The sequence below is a fragment of the Vicugna pacos genome, unplaced genomic scaffold (assembly GCF_048564905.1).
Source record: "Vicugna pacos unplaced genomic scaffold, VicPac4 scaffold_19, whole genome shotgun sequence".
Lineage (NCBI taxonomy): Eukaryota > Metazoa > Chordata > Mammalia > Artiodactyla > Camelidae > Vicugna > Vicugna pacos.
This window is the reverse complement of record NW_027328740.1, coordinates 7,674,906-7,692,518: the sequence shown is the minus strand read 5'-3', so window position 1 is coordinate 7,692,518 and position 17,613 is coordinate 7,674,906. Positions and strand designations below refer to the sequence as shown.

At 47.1% G+C, this 17,613-nt stretch overlaps 1 long non-coding RNA gene across 1 annotated transcript in view; it reads left to right on the top strand.

The window, feature by feature from the left end:
- LOC140693235 (uncharacterized) overlaps positions 1 to 17,613 on the top strand; it is a 55,906-nt gene that overhangs the window by 16,037 nt on the left and 22,256 nt on the right. The window contains exons 13-18 of the long non-coding RNA XR_012068959.1: positions 6,349 to 6,593; positions 8,600 to 8,725; positions 12,360 to 12,403; positions 13,357 to 13,443; positions 16,108 to 16,258; positions 17,016 to 17,123. This is a non-coding gene — a long non-coding RNA (uncharacterized lncRNA). The remainder of the gene's footprint in view (positions 1 to 6,348; positions 6,594 to 8,599; positions 8,726 to 12,359; positions 12,404 to 13,356; positions 13,444 to 16,107; positions 16,259 to 17,015; positions 17,124 to 17,613) is intronic.

Genomic DNA, 17,613 nt, shown 5'->3' with positions numbered 1-17,613 from the left:
TTGAAAATCTTTCCCAGATGTGGTCAGAAAGATATGACTTTGGAAGAAGGATTAGAAAGCTGTAAAGCTGTTAGCTTTGAAGATAGAGGAAGGGCCATGGGTAAAGAAATGTGGGTGAACTCTAGAAGCCGGAGAAGAGAAGGAAATATATTCTTCCTTTGACTTACAGAAGGGCATACAGCCCTGCTGACATCTTGATTTTTAGCCAAGTGATACCTGTTCCTGACTTGACCTACAGAACCATAAAATAATGTTTGTGTTGCTTTAAGCTGCAAAATTTGTGATAATTTGTTACAGCAGTGATAAAAACAAGTATAGGGGAAGTAATCCAAATTTATGGATTGGAGGGCTCAACATTTTAAAGATGTCAGTTCCCCTTCAACTGATTCAAAGATTTATATGTGCACATCAAAATCCCCAAAACTTAATTGTTGTTACTGTTTTTTTGTAGAACTTGACAAGCTGATTCTAAATACATAGAGAAGCTTGAAGAGCCAACAATAGCCAAGCTGATATTAAAGAACAATGTTAAAGAACTTATTATAAAACAATATTAAGTCTATGTGATAACTACCTAAAGTTAGACATATAGACCAATGGAACAGTATTGAATTAAACCCTGTACCATACATGAACAGTAATTTTAGATAGATTATAAATCTAATAAATTTGAAACATAAAGCACAGCATCTGGGGGAGGGTAAAGCTCAGGTGGAATGTGTGCTTAGCATGCATAAGGTCTTGGGTTCAACTCCCAGTACCTCCATTAAAATAAATAACCTTATCCTCCACCAAAATAAAGCATCTAGAAAATAGTGTAGGAGATATTTTAATGTCTTTGAAATGGCAAAGAGTTCTTAAATAGGACACAGCACTAAACATAAAAGAAGAATTTTAAGTTGGACTTCAGTAAAATTCAGAATTATTTTTATCAACAGATACCATTAAGAAAGTGAAAAGCCACACGGTGGGAAAATGTATTTTCTATACCTATATCCAACAAAAGACTTATATCTAGGGCAAATAGAGAACAAAAACCAGTGGGGAAAAAGGCAAAACCTCAATATTAAAATGTGCAAAAAAATTGAACAGGTGCTTCATAAAAAAAAAAAAGATCCAAATAAGCTATGAAAAGGGGCTGACCTCTTTAGTAATAATAAAAATACATACTAAAACCACACTTGGAACACCATTAGACATCCACTAGAATAGTTAGTTGTTAAGTGATATGAAGCATTGGTGAGGGCAACATGCAATGGGGACTCTTACACATGGCCAGTGGGAATATAAATTCTTACAAATACTTTGAAAATAGGCTTTTTGAAAGTTATATATATATATATATATATATATATATATATATATATATATATGTGTGTATATATGTACACACACACATATATACATACATACACACACACACACTCCCTGTGTACCCTTCAGAAGCTTCTACATCTGAGCACAAAAGGACATCCAGAAAATTCTCATAATCACTATTTGTTATAGCCCCAAATAGAAAATGACCCAAACACCTGTCAACAATAAATACATAACCATAAGTGGTGGCACATGCATACAAGTTGTATACTTTAAAGCAATAAAAATAAATATACTAGTTTACAGAAAACACTAGTGGATGAATCTTACATAATGTTAAGTGGAATGTACGGGACTAAAAATTTCAAAAGCAAAAAAACCAATCCATGGTGGCTGAATTTAGGATGGTGAATCCATCAAAGGGGTGCCATAGTATCTGGGAAGAAACCCAAAGTGGAACAGCAATGTTCTGTTTCTTGACTGGATGAAGGTTACATAGATTTGTTTACTTTGTGAAAAATCACTGAGCTGTATACTTAAGATATGTGCACATTTAAGCATGTATATTATATTTGCATTTTTAAAAAAAAAATGTTTGCTTGCAAAAAAAGATATCCAAAGCCTAAGTATTTATCAGTAGGAGAATGGATAAAACAAATGATAGTATATTCAAACAATGGAATACAATTCAACAATAAAAAAGAATCAACTACTGATACAAGGATGAACCTCAAAAGCCTAATTTATACATTTCATTGTCAGGTAAATTTTAACTCAGAAGGTAAACAAAACTATAAGCAGGCATGTGCCCTGGGGGGAGGGGTGCTGAAGCCTTTGTCTCCTCAGACCTGTGCCATTACTGGCACATCTCGCAAGAAGAGAGGCAGGGCTCAGCCAAAGCTACCATCTCCTCCTGTGCATAGTGCCCAGGCGGGTGCAGGGCTGAGACCTGAATCTGCACGTGGGGGCCCCACAACCTTTTAGGCAGGACTGAGACTTGTTTATAGCCTGAGGCAGAGAGGATTTTTCTACCCTGACACCTCAGAGAACTTGTGCCGCCAAGGGAAACAAGGAGCTCAGATTTGGCACAGAGCGTAGGCGGGGCTGTTCCGTGGTCTTCCCTGAGCCCACCTACAGACCACCTACCCGAGGCAGAGCAGGCAGCTGCACAGAGCAGCAGAGCGACCAGCACCAGGAGAGGGCAGGTGGGCAGCCACCCACCTTCCTGGCAGGAACACAGCACCTGACCACAGTGCTGGGACAGGGTGTGATCTGCCCACCTGCTTCCCCCCAAGCACAGCATCTGACTGTGGCATCAGGAGGGGGAGTGACCTGCCCACCCACTGGTTAAGAGCTCAGCTCCTGACCTAGTGTTAGGAGGGGGCACAATCTGCTGGCCAACAGCCACTGAGAGCAGCACAGATGAGGGTGCCAACAGAAGGCCTATGAAACAGCAAGCTGAGTTCATGAAGCAGGGCAAAGACACAAAGACCTCTCGATAAAATCATTAAGGGCACACCATCTCCAGGATAAGTAGGTAACTTCTACTCCTTAAGCCACGGTGCCAGAGAGATATGAGCAATGTGAAGAAGCAGAGAAACCACTCCCAATGAAAAGATCAAGAGAAATCCCCTGAAAGCATGAACAAAGAAATAGACATTGATGGTCTATTAGATCAAGATTTCAAGAAAGAGTGATCAAAGTACTGAAGGAACTAAAAGAAATAGTGTTTAGGTATATAAAATGTATCAAAAATGAAATAGAAACTATAAAGAAGAACTAGGTAGGGTTAGTAAACTCATTGGCTGAGATGAGAGCTGACCTAAAGGCTGTGCAAAGCAGACAAGAAAATACAGAAGAATAAATAAGTGACCTAGAAGACAGGACAACAGAAAGCACCCAATCAGAACAGCTGAGAGAAAAACAAATGAAAAACAAAACAATATACGGGACCTATGGGGTAATATAAACTGTGCCAATGTATGCATAATAGGAGTTCCAGAAGGGGAAAAAGAACAAAGCGGATTGAAAAGGTATGGGAAGGACTCATGACTGAAAATTTCCCAAACCTAAAGAAGGAATCATATCCAAGCACAGGAGGCTCAGAGGGTCCCAAGCAGGAGGAACTGAAACAGACCCACACCAAGGCATATCCTAATCAAGATAGCCAGATTCAAGGATAAAGAAATGATCCTAAAGGTAGCAAGAGAAAAACAAAGAGTGAGTTACAAGGGAACCCCCATAAGGTTTTCAGCTGATTTTTCTACACTATTTACAACAGCTAAGACATGGAAACAGCCTAAAATGTCCATCAAAAGATGACTGGATAAAGATGTGGGATATTTATATGATGGGATACTATTCAGCCACAAAAACTGACTACATAACGCCATTTGCAGAGATATGGATGCTCCTGAAGAATGTTATTCAAGGTGGAGTAGTTCAGAAAGAGAAAGAGGAATACCATGTGAGATCACTCATGTGTGGAATCTTAAATATATGCAAGATCTTGTGGTAACTCACAGCAAAAAAAAAAAAAGTGACAATGAATATATGTAAGTTCATGTATAACTGAAAAATTGTGCTCTACACTGGAATTTGTCATAACATTGTAAAATGACTATTACTCAATAAAAAATGTTTAAAAATAAGTAAAATAAAATATAACGTTTAAAATACTGTATAATGAGAGGTGTGATGTTCTAGTATCTGTTCTAAGTAGTACGTTAGAGACACATAAGAATAGCCAATGGTCAGAAAGATCACATATTATCAGCTACCACGCCATGCAAATTAATGGCATTTAGCAGATATTCATATATGTGTGTAAATATATAAAATAGGTATTAGTCTATATGTAAATCAAATAAAATATTATATTATAATCTAATGTAAAATTATATCAGCAAAAGCACTGTGCTGACATAAGTGTCTTGGTGTAAACAGATTACAATTTTTTATTGAGTTGTCATAATGGGATAATATTGTGAACCAAGTGGAAATTGTAAAAAAAAGTTATCCAAAAAAAAAAAAAATCCTGACTACATGACAAGATGCAGTTACTATAAGGCCTTTCCCATTATTTACTATCAGTGTCAGAAAGTCTTGGAATAAGTTAGGAGAATTAAAAACTAACAAGACACAAGAATGCACTCTCTGTTAAAGAAAATAAACGAAAAGAAAAAAACAAATGAATAGACAATTAAGGTCCTACAGATAAAAATACCAATTTTTATGGGAAATAGCCTTAAAATAAAAAATAAGGAGATTATATTCTAATTTCACCTTTTGAATTAAGATATACAAAATTTAGCTGAATACCTTCGTATTTTGCACTTATGAAGAAAAAAATGTATTTGCAATGAAAAAGCAGCCATTACCCTGCCTTTTGAGTATTCTAAAGTTTTAGGTTTGAATATATTTCATCTTAAATGATCTTAAGCACTATGCACTGGTTGGTGTTTTAAAAATACCACTGTGTGTGGAACTTCTAAAAGTGCTTCAAAAATTTTATATTTTTGTAATAATTTAGCAATGGCCTGGATATTATTTTTAAGAAGACAACTCACCATGGAATACTGCAAGATTTTTTCAATGAGTTTATATTCACACATGTTTAAGATTGTCACTGTATTATGAGAAAATGTCAACCGTGGCAGTATTTTGACTTGAAAATGAGATAAGCTGAGAAGCATATTTTAAGTATAAACTAAATGATTGCATTCCTTTAAAGACAAGAAAGTAAAAGCATGATAAACTCTGACTTTGACACACTTAAAATATAAAAATTAACATAATGTAATTTTACACACTTCTCTTTAACTCTCAGTACTTTCTCAGCCCCTTTCCCATTACACCCGCGTCCCCGCACCTGACCCTTGGTGTACACACCTCCGTTCACACGGAGAAAGGGGGGACCCGGGCGGTGAGGACCAGGGGAGCGGACACTCCCGCGGCCCGGATGGACACGGACACTCACACCCGCATCCCCGCTCCTGACCCGCGGTGTACACACCTACGATCACACGGGGGAAGGGGGGACCCGGGCGGTGAGGACCAGGGGCGCGGACACCCCAGCGGCCCCGATGGACACGGACACTCACCCGCTCCGGGCGGGCGAGGAGAATAGTCGAAGCGGGCCCGCCAGCGCATCCGTCCCCTCCTGCCCTGCTGGCCGGGGCCCCAGCTCGGTCAGGTCCACACACACCCCGGCAGGAAGCGGGCTCAGGCCGTGGGAAACCGGCGTAACTTCAGACAGAGAGCGGGGAGCATCCTCCCGCAGACACGCAGGCAGCGCTGTCCCAGAGCCTCCTTGGCGCCGCCCTCTCAGCCCTGAGGAAAGCAAGCTCCGCCCCCAGGGAAGACGCTGGCTGCTGACGCGGACTGCGCATGCGCACCGCCACCTAAGACACGCTGGCTTCGTTCGCCCCCTGCAGGTCCTCGAGGGCGGTGCAGGATACTCGGAACTCACTGTAGAACACAAGACCCCTCCCAGCCATGATGCTAAATCAATGGAAATCTCAGTGCCCTGGCCTCTTTTTTAATGGCACTGGTGATGCTCTCATCCAGCCATGCCTGCTCTCTTGCCTGGCACATGCCTCAGTCCTTGGAATCCTGCCTGAATCAGATTCTGTTCTGGAGGAAGGACAGGTGCAGAAGAATCTCAAAATTCCAGACTTAGAAGATGACCAGGAACCCAAACTCAACTCTGTCAACTCCCTGGGGTCCCCTGAGGAGTGTGGTTTTCTCAGAACCATCTTCCCTGTGTCAGGAGCAGACCAAGCCTCAGGTAGCTTAGAGATGCTATCATGCAGCACATGCTTTGGATGGTTCTCAGTTCAGACCTGCATGATCTTGAGACCCTTTTGTAACTCCTAACACTCTGTTTTCTCATACCTATAGTGATGGTTATTGATGACTGAGTTAAACCTCTTACAATGCTGAGGTGCTATTGTTCCTTGGATAACAGAATATTTTGAAGGGATCAACTGTTTATCACTTCCCCCTAATGAAGTATGTTTTTAAAACTAGAAATGTTTCAGGGGGCACTCAGGTCCTCCTCTTGCACCAGTTCCTGAGGTGTTGGCAGTTTCTGCTCTGAGCTCCAGATCCTGATCCTGCCGGTGGTCTATGGTGATGCCAGTGTGTACATGCTCTTCCTTTTGCACCGGTGTGGAAAGGAGACAGCCCTTCCCCTACATGAGGCTGCAACATGCTGACACTCAAAGCAGGCACAATGAAGAACCAGCTAGAGTCCCCGGTACCAGCTGTCCCAGGTAGAAACGTCACCTTCACCACAGTGTTCCTGTGCTCCTATCAGGCCTTCACTACTCCCAGCAGGCCATGCATGAGCAGTGTGACAGTGTGACACCTGCACAGCATGGTGGTGATGATCCCACCTTATCTGTTTCTTTTTGGAATGTCCCCACACCTCTCTGAGCTTCACTTTGCTCTTCTCACAGGCAGAGTTGTACAGGCATGAACCTCACAGGGTTATGGTAGGTAGTCACGGTAGCTGCTCACCCAGTGGCAGGCTCTGCCGAGAGGGCTGCTGGGAGTGCTGTGTGTCTTCACACTTGTCCTTCACTCTCCCCAGTGAAAACACTCTTGGCCTTATCCTTCCCTGGCCTGCGGCCTTTCTGTGCTTGCAAAAGAGCATGGAAACAATCTGCAAAGAAGTTTTGAGGTTCTGTCCATCTGGTCCAGGAAACGCTGACTCTCCTAGATGTGCTGTTGGGTGGGCTCTCATGGGAGGGGCTTGGGCAGGACTTCCCTTTGCAATAAGCTGCCCCACCCAGGCCTTTCCATGATCCAGACTCCTGGGACCAGGGTGCAAATCCCCAGCTCCCCACTTGTCAACCATGTGACCTGGGCAACTTTCTCAAACCCAAGCTTTGTCCACCCAAGGTCAGCAGAGATGGGGGATAACAGGATGTCCCGCAAGAGTGTCTGTGCAGATTAAGTGAGGTAGAACAGACAGAACAGTGGTGGGGCCTGGCCCATTGGTTGGCAGAAGGGAGCTTAACATGTGCAGCAAGTTCCACGGGTCACCCAGCAATCTGCCCAGAGGCTTAGCCACTCCATCGCTATCATGCATCTGAAGTCCACTTAACCACATGGGAGAGAAACAAACACATTTTCTGAGTGTAGCTACCACAGGGAAAATTGCATCTGAGCGGGGAGTAATACCAGAGGGTGATCAGAATGTCGGAAGATGCCCCCTGGGTTTGAGCAGACTGGAGCTGCCCTCCAGAGCCTGGGGTTAGTGAGGATGGGCTTGTAGAATTGCCCCTCTCCTTTACCCATCAATGCTGGGTCCTGCGGGTACTGAGTCCCACAATCGGTGTGCTGCTAGGTCCCTCAGCACAGAGAAAAACCCAGGGGTTCCCACAAGGCTTCGGCCACATCCTCTGCTTCCTGAACTCCCACTGTGGTGACCCCACCTGGGATGCAGAGATGAGGTGAGGCAGGGACCTGTGCTGTCAACATCACTGCTCTACCCTGGGAATCTGGCACACAGTAGGTGCTTGGTAAGACATTGTTGAATGAACAGCAATACTGGGCCAAGTTTGTGTGGGTGTCTGTGCCCCCAGATCAGGGACCCCTCAGGGCCCACCTCACAAGTGACATGAAAATAATGATCCCACCAGGAGCAATAACAGTTCCTCAGAATAAATGGGCTTTTCCAAGCACTCTCCACCTGTTGCAAAGGCCTTCAAGCAGGGAAGTAGGCTGTCAGGGGCAGCACTGCACTCTCCACTGTAACAAGGAGAAAGCCAAGGGCCACAGAGAGGAGTGCCTTTCCAGTGTCACTGCTCACTTTCCCACCTTTTGGGAGACCAGGAGGCTTTTCTACTACATTCTGGCTCTGAAGCCCCAATACTGTGTGGACATGCCTCCCTCCCTGGAGCAAGGAACCACTAAGTGACCTGTCACTTGTCACCAAGCAGACAGGCTCATTCCAGCTTATTGTGCCACCAGCAGGTTGTGCTAGAAGCAGAATCCTCTGGGAGACATCACACTCTCCCAAGCTGGAAACAGGTGAACAGCTCACAGGTTTCCTGAAGAGGATGGTCACATGGCCTTGATCTGGCCGATCAGCATTTTCCATCCTCCCTGGCCACTGTGATTGGCTCAAGGCTGGGCACCAGCCCAATCAGGCTCCACGGAGGTCAGGCCTAGTTGCTGGAATCCTGGGAGCAGAGAAGTTCTATTTCAGTTGGGAGTTGAGGGGTGGTGATGTCAGCATGTGGCAGTTGGTGACTATCTTGCTTTCATAAAGGCAGAGCCATGTGAAGATGACACCAGTGGCAGAGCCCAGAGGTGGGGAAGGATGACTTTTGTTGATGTCACTGAGCACCAGGTACAGACCTGCCTGAAGCTATCTCCCTGTGGACGTCTCAGTTAGGTAAGTCATTCTCTCCTGCCCTGTTTGCTTCTTAAAGCCACTTTGGTTTTCTGACACTGGTTTTAAGAAAAAGTTTGACTATTCCTTCAAGCTGGCTAAATGGAGACCCTGGAACTGCAACAGTGAGGTGACAGGCAACAATGTGGCAAATAGACTCCAGAGGCCTCTGTTCAAACAGGGGATTGTAAATGACAAGGGAGAGTACACATGGCCTCAGTGAACAGATTTGCTACTTGTAGCTCCCAGTTCCTGGATATTAGAGTGCATTCACTCAGCCAAGTCTCAACTCTGCTGTCACACCTGCTAACCCACACCACTCCTCTCCCACCTGCCGGGCCTAGGGGGGCTGGACACCCCCGGGCACCTGAAACAGCCCAGGGCTTTGTGTTGTAATTTACACAGGCTGCCCCTAGTTCTGAGGGTGAGGGTGACTGGGTTCCAGTTTACAGAGAAAACAGACTAGACGTTCTCACTGGTGAGATGTGGGGGTGGGACCCCAATCTACCATCTGACCTATGACTTCGGAGTGGACAGCCTCCCCACCCTCAGCCAGGATGCTTGCTAAGCCTAGGGGCTCAGGAGTCCTGTTCCCTCCATCACCCCTCCTGGAGGTGAGAGTGGGGGGCTCTTCTCTATACAACATTCACCCCTGCAGGGGCATACGTGTGACCTCACAGTCTGTCATCCCTTCCTTATGACCTGGACCTCCTTGATGTGTGAGCACTGCAGATCATGGGTGCACACGTGGGCAGGTGCACCATGACTGAGAGGACAGCACTCCAATTTAAGCCCCCTCCATGCTCAGATGATTACATCCTGGAATTGAGGGGTTCCCAGGGGTCAGGTGGCCAATTCTGGCCTTAGGGGCAAATTCTTATCACCCAGGGGGCTAATGTTTAAATTAAATTACACATTTACAATTCAATAGTCAAGCCTCTTTCTAGGCAGCCTTGTAGCCTCTCAGCTTTTACCCCTCGCTGTGACCATGTTCTAAGCTTCAAACTGAGTGCCATTATGGACATGAACATGTCCCTGTCATGTGTCACCTTCACAGTAAGCGGCCACCCCAAACTCCCCTCCTTTCCCCTTGTCGATATCTCCACACAGGGAGTAGGGCCCTTTTGATGCAGTTGTGCAAATGTGTGAGCTAAGGGTTTAGAATGTCCAGGCTAGGAGGGGTCTGCTCCACATGGCAGGGCAGGTGGGCTGGCAGGGGGTGATGGTTCACTTGTAAAACCTCAGCTGGTTTCAGGCAGTGACAACAGACTGGCAGCCAAGGGCTCAGCTGGTGCAGAGTAAGCGGATTAAATGTGTTCACCCAGACGCCTTGGGGGTGGCAGCCCTGGAGTACGACTACAAGTGAGGAAGGTGGAGGGTCCCCAGTGCCTGGACCTCCACCTTCTAAAAATCAGGACTGAGATGTGGCTTTGAAATCAGAACACTGGAGTTCAAAGCTTCTCCCACCACTTTGTCAATAATTCAAAGCAAATGAGCCTCAGTTTTCTCATGTGTAAAATGAGAACTTTGAAGCCTCTCCCTCTGAGGGTGTGGAGGGAAGTAAATGCGGTGACAGCAGAGCACAGGAGCTGTCTTGGCTGAGCCTGCATACAGGCAGGCCTTTGTTGCTGCCATGACCACTGTCTTCCAGGGCAGGGTCTGCACTCGTTCCCTGTGAAGGTCCAGACAGTAAACATTCTAGGCTTTGAGGGACCTACAGTCTCTGTCACAACTACCACCCTCTGCTGTTGGAGGGCAAAGGCAGCTCCTGCAGTAGGTAGTCCAGGCTCGCACCCCCGCTTCCTGACATAAGTATTCCTGAGATACAATTTTCACATAACTTTGTTGGCTTTAGGTGTGCAGCATAATGACTTGTTACATGTGCATATTGTGAAATGATCAGTTCATTAACTTTACTTGACGTCTGTCATCACCCATAGTGACACACTATTTTCCTTGTGATGAGAAATTTTAAGAGGTACTCTCTTAACTAACAAATGCACAACGCAGTGCTGTTAACTACAGTCACCTTGCAGTACATTATGTCCCCAGGACTTGTTTATCTTCTAACTGGAAGTTTGTACATTTTGATTATCTTCCCGAATTTCAATCACCCCCTGACTCACCTCTGGCAACCACCAACCTGATCTCTGTTTCTATGTGTTTCGGTTTATTTTGTAGATTCCACATATAAATGAGATCATAGGTATTTGTCTTTCTGTCTTATTTATTTCACTTAGCATAATACCCTGAAGGTCCACCCAAGTTGTCACAAATGGCAGTATTTCACTTTTTTAATGTCTGAATAAGATTCCATTTTATATACATATATATGCATCACGTTTTCTGTACCCATTCATCTGCTGATGGACACTTAGGTTGTTTACATATCTTGGTTATTGTAAATAATGATACAGTGAACATGAGGGTGCAGTTGTCTCATTGACATAGTGATTTCATTTCCTTTGGATATATTTCCTGCAGTGGACTTGCTGGATCATATGGAAGTTCTAATTTTAAATTTTGGGGGAGCCTTCTTACTCTTTTCCCGAGTGATAGCACCAATTTACATTCCCACCAACATTGCACAAGTTTCCCTTTACTTCACACCACCACCATCACTTGTTATCTCTTGTATTTTGATGACACCCACCCTGACAGGTGAGAGGGGGTATCTCATTGTGGTTTTGATTTGCATTTCCCTGATGGTGAGTGATGTTGAGCACCTTTTCATGTACCTGATAGACATCTGTGTGCCTTCTTTGGAAAAATGTCTATTCAGTTCCTCTGCCCACTTTTTAAATCAGATTGCTTGTTTTTGCTGTTGAATTGTAAGAGTTTTTTATATGTTTTGGGTGTTAACCCCTTATCAGATATATAGTCTGAAAGTACTTTCTCCCCTTCTGTCTGTTATCCTACCCTCTGCTTTCTGGATGACAGGGGTCCAGGCACTTGGGAATCTCTGCTTCTCACGTGTTTCCAATGGTGGGTGGGTGAGGGCTGTGTTCTGATAAAAGTGTGCACAACCGTGGGTCACTACCCCTTAGTTTAGAAGGTGGGCTCTGAAGAGTGCAGTGTGGGCAGGGATGTTTCCCTGAAGTCATCATTTGGATGGTCATGTGCTCTGGAACTCACATCATCTAGCCCGGGTGTGATGGGGCAATTTGCAAAGGGAGGACCTTGTAGCTAAGACACTGACCAGGTGATCTTGTGTCTTGTTGGAAGGACCTGGAAACAAAGTTGTGTGGAACAGGGACTCCTCCAGGTCACAAGGCTCAGTTCAGACTTCTGGGATGCAGAGACCTGCTCAGAGCCACTGTCACTGAGGAGGGAAGGGCCTCAGGCAGGAGGGAGGAGTTGCTGGATTTCACTTGCCCTGTTTGTCAAGTTTCAGCTCTGGTGATGTGTGGAACATGGGCTTAGCTTTGGGAATGTAAGAGGAGAGGTTCCTGGGGAAGGGCTGGCTTTTTCCTCTGATTGAGGTCCTACTGTGTGCCAATCACAGCAGTCCTCTGAGTCAGGGCTGGAAAGCCAGGCACAGAGAGGTCAGGGAGTTTCCAAGTCACACAACATTAGGGGCATCATTAGGGTCTGATGCAGACCTGACGCCCAGCCCACATTCTCTCTCCTTTCTCAGGACCATCATGATCCCACATGTCAGAATCACCCAGAGAGGCCCAGGTATGGGCACTGGGACCTTTCCTGCCTAACATGCCAGGAGCCTTAAGAGGGACGACAAGACACTTCCTGAGTCCATGATGCCCAGAGGCTGCTCTTAGCAAGAGGCTCAGCACACACTCCTGGATGAATCCTAGCTCTGTCCTGAGTCACTCTGTCCTCCCTGCCTCAGTTCTTCTGCCCACATGGGGCTGCAAACAGCAGCCACTTCACAAGGGTCTATGGAACCTCCAGGATCCTGGAAGCAGTGCCCTCACACAGGGAGCACGTTCTCCTTAACTTTTCCTCACCTCTTTGCTGGATGTAGAGTCCCAGAGGGGCACTGGCTTGTCCCAATTCTCACCCCAGATCAGGGTCCAGCAGGGGGTGGTGTCCAGGCTGGACTCTGTCCTCTGCCCCTTTTGGGGACCCTCATTCATTGCACCTTGGCTGCCTGGACACTGTCTTCCAGGGGCCACTCTGTGCCTCCCACACCTACCTAGCATCCACCCACCCTGGGTTACTCCAGCGCCCTCTGGCCCTTGGCCACACACCTACTCCGTGTTGAGTGGAAATGAGGTGACCGACATGCTGGGCCTCCTGGACAGTCTGGAGGGGCCCGATATCCCCAACCTGCCCACCACACCAGGTGCCCAAGATGGGGAGAGGGTGTGCCTCCATTCATACTCTGATTTGCTCAGATTCTCAGCACCTACTTTGCTGGGTGGATATGGGGGCAGAGGTATGATGTAAAAGCAGGAGACATGGACAGCAGACCATGAGAAGGGGGCTAGCCCAGTCTGGTCTCATAACCCCCTTAGATTTGACTTTATCATCTTTAAAGTGGGACAGACTCTTGTGAGGTGAGCAGGATCCTGACCCATAGCCAGGCACTGTCCTACACACCTTAGAGAAGCTTACTGACTCCTCATGAAAATCTGTGGGGCAGGGACAGGCATTATCACCCATTTCTGCAGAAGTAACTGAGGCGCAGAGAGAACAGCTGAGGTGACCACCCCAGATTACAGAGCCCAGGTCATCTGGTTCCAGTGTCCAGGCTCATGGTAAGTGCCCATTCTGGGTTTTCCTCCTCCCTTCATCCTCCACTGGGACCCATGGCCGCAGCCTCATCTCAGTGTGATTGTTCATGGGGAGCAGGGTGGTTGCACTGAGGGCCCGTTTCTCTGAGGACTGCTTTCCCAGAAGGCTCAAGGAGTTGACTGTATTCACTACTGGACACCCAGGCCTGGGCCCAGGCCAGCCACACTTCAAAGCCTGAATCAGTGATTGTTGAGTGAATACCTGAACCTCTGCGTGTATCTGCATGTTGCCCCCATTTCCTCATCTCCACAGCTGGCTACCCGGCCAAAACGTTGTGTAATCAGGCCTGGGCCAGGGACAGTCAAGGGGACCAGAGCTGCTCAGCTGGGGACAGGAAGCCTCAGGGGCCCTGTGGCTGTCCCAAGCACCTCCTGGGGCAATTCACAGGGAAACCCAGACAGCTTCCAGGAACAGCAATCAGGTCCCAATCCCAGGGGTATAGGGTAGGTCTTGAGGGGTGTTCCTGAGACTGACTTTGTGTATGAAGGGGGCCTGGGGGTCAGGCTGCTTTCAACGTCCATTCCAGGCCCACACCCCTGCTGGCAGCATGGAGCTAGTCATAAAGGACACAGGTCGTGGGGCCAAGGCTATAGCAGGGCTCTGCTCCCTCTCTGTGGCTCAGTGTCCTCATCTGTAACAGAGAACTAGTAACAGGGCCATGGGAGGGCTCACTGAGACCCTCCTCTGTGGCTTTGGTTGGACACTGCCCTCTCTCTGCTCAGTGGCCTTCTCTGTAATAGAGAACTAGTAACATTTTTCTTAGCCCGTTTTGGCCCCATTTTTCTGAGTCTCTTTCTACATTGGGCCCAGGGCTTTCACAGAGATCACAGACTTGGGATGTAATCAGAGTGTGGTCACAGCCCTAGTGGTCTTAATTGAGGCCAGAGGAGCTTCAGGGGGGGTGGGAATCCAGAACTGCTTCATGGAGGAGGTAAGATCTGAGCTGTGTCCCCAAGGATGAGCTGTCATCTAGCTGAGGCCTGGCATTGAGCAGGACCCATGTACATGGTTAATGAGGGTGTGAATGAATGGATGGGCACCCCTCTAACAGAGAGTGAGGGGGGAGTCCCCTAGGCCAAAGCAGGAAACACAGGGCACCCTGGGGGAGCAGAGGGCGGGGCTGCAGTGTGATGCCTGCCTCACCCTTTATGGGTGTCTTGCCACCACTTTAGCGTGTGTTCTGGTGGATTTAGAGCCCTTTCCTCTCCTCTGCTAAAGTATCCTGCTCTTCATTCCCAGCAACATCCGCCTGTGTCACCTCAGTGTCCCCAAGTGGACCTGGACCTGTCTTGTGGGAGATTGTGAAGAGGGATTTGGTGTGCATCCCAAGAATGAAGTGGGAGGGAGAGGATAATAGGGACCTCCATAGGGGATCATGGGCTGGGAGACATCGGAGGGGTGCGGAAGGCAGAGCCTCAGAGCTGTAGGATCCTGCTAGTGGTGGCTCCTTCACGAGGGGCTTCACAGGAAGGAAGCAAACATGGGGTAAAGGCAGAGCTCAGTTTGGGGCTTGCTGACATGGAACAGCTCATCACAGAGATGTCCAGAGGAGCTGGATGTAGGGAACGAAGATGCCACTGATGTCAGGGTCAAAGCCTGAGACCCAGATGTGGTGGGGCGGTGGTGCAGGGGAAGGGGCTTGAGGATATCAAGATGTTCATTCATTGGGGTCCTCAGGGTGGGGACCTTCATGTTCATTTCATAGCCACCTGGTGCCTGACAGAGTTAGGCTTAGGGAGGTCACTGAGTAGACACGTGCCGATAACCTAGATTCTCCTCTTTCCACATAAAGTCCCTGGTGTGAAGCCAGCAGGCACTCTTCAGAGTCATACACCCTCACCCATGGGCTCTCTGTGTGCCTAGAGCCCAGTGGCCCCTTACCTCCCACTCCCCACTGCAGGACCCTTTGCACACCTGCATTTCCACAAGCTATAAAACATCTTCTCTTGCTGTGTGTTTACCCTATGAAACCTCATTGCCCCAGGAAGAGAGAACTCACATCCTTCCCTTATTAAATTGGTAAAGCCTTTTGTTCAGAGAAGCCCCTGACAGATCTCACAACCAACAAGGTACCTGTGCATGAATTGATCATGCAGCCCCCTCCTCCTTGTGTGCACAGCACCCCCCCCAATAACAGACCCCACACACTCAACATTGGCTCTCGTGTAGGCACCTCTTGCCTGTGTGGCCTGATGTTGCCTATAGCAGTGTCCCTATTGAACTTTCCTAAACCCTTCTCAGACGCTGGTAATTCTTTACCAACCCAAGTAATTAGCCTGCCATTGTGCCCACAACACCTGAAACAGAGTTGACTAAATTATGCAGACTGATGATGCAGGTTAATTTGCTATAAAGGTGAAATCAAGGTTTACAAATGAAAGCAACATACATACTCAAGGCAGGACTAAGAACTCACACGGATAACTAAGACCCTCCACATACATCCCACTTTGCCCTTAGGGCCTTTGGGATGGCTGCTCTTTCAGCCAGGCTCTCTCTCCCCCTGCTTCTTAAACACCTCCAGGAATCTGCTCAAATGTCCTCCCTGACCTTATTTTTCTCCATGGAACATATCACCTCCGGACATTGTATATATTTTACTTAATTTTCTCTGTGTCCCCCACCAGGCTGTCTGCTGCATGTGGATGGAGACCTGACTGCTTCACTACCTGCTGTGCCCGGTATCTGGAACCCACCCAACACAGTAGGACCTCAGAGATTGTGTGACGGGTGTGTGATCACTGTAGGCCACAGACAAAAGCCTTCCCAGCAGTCATGGTAAGAGTCATTCATACTCTACTTACTGAGCCCTACTGTGTGCTGGTTACTGACCTGGGTGGGAGGCATGCAGTGGATTAGACACAGTGAGCACACACAGCATGTTAGGAGGGACCTGTGCTCTGGAGAGCACATAAGGCTGGGGGAAGTCAGGAGTGCAGGAGTGGAGGAGAAGAGGGCCAGGTGGAGACAGTGGTGCCAGAGGAGACAGAGAGGTGGGGCCCAGGTCGTGTAGGGCTTTATGGCTCCTGTGAGGGCTTTTCCTCAGGGCAGCGGAACCATGGCTGGGTACGGAGCAGGGGCCCGTGTCCTGAATGCTATGCAGGAAATGGAGCAGGTGTCTGCTGGGGAGATGTGCTTGGAGGAGGCTGTCCCTGTAGACTGTGCAGGCAGAGAAGGCTCCTCTGAGGAGGTGACATCTGAGCTGAGCCCTTGTATGGACCGTGTTTCCACCTTCTGTAGACTGGATGCTTTCATCTGCCCTGCAGCCCTGTGCAGGACACACCCTGTTCTCAGTCACCTGGACTTGGCCTCCTGCCTCCCTTGTGGACCCTCCCACCCCAGAAGGAGTCCTTCTAGATCTAACTCACTACCTCCTCCACTGGACTTGGACTCACACTGAGCCACTGTCCACCTGCCCAACTCACCCAGAGTCAAGTCCAGAAACTTGGGGGAGCCCCTCCACCACAGAGCCCATGAACTTACTCAAATGGCCAGTCCTCAGCCTGCTCACATGCCTCACACTCCCCTCCTGCAGAAACCCTGTGACAGATCATGTCCACAGCACCCTGCTCCTCCGATCCTGACCCCAGGCTTTCCCATGGGGTGTGACCCCGCATGGGTTGCAGTCCCCTCCTCCAGTCTGGTGAGTAGAAACTACCTTTTCTTTTTTCTTTTGTTAATATATTTATTTTTTTAATTTTTATTTTATTGAGTTATAGTCAGTTTGCATTGTTGTGTCAATTTCCAGCATAGAACATAATTTTGTCAATTGTGTTTACTCTTTCAAGAAACCATCTCTTGGCTTGATTTTTTCAAATGTTTCTTATATCTCTATTTTATTTATTTCCTCCCTGATCTTTATTATTTCCTTCCTTCTGCTTACTTTTGTTATTTTTGCTCTTCTTTTTCTAATTCTTTTAGGTGGTAAGTTTGATTGTTTATTGCAGTTGTTCCTCGTTTTTGAGGTAGACCTGATTCTCTCGCTATAAACTTCCCTCTAAGCACTGCCTTTTCTGGATCCCATAGGTTCTGTATGGTTGTGTTTTCATCATCATTTGTCTGAATGTGTTTTTTATTTCTTCTTTGATTTCATCATCCACCCATTTTTTTTTAAAGTAGTATGTTGTTTAACC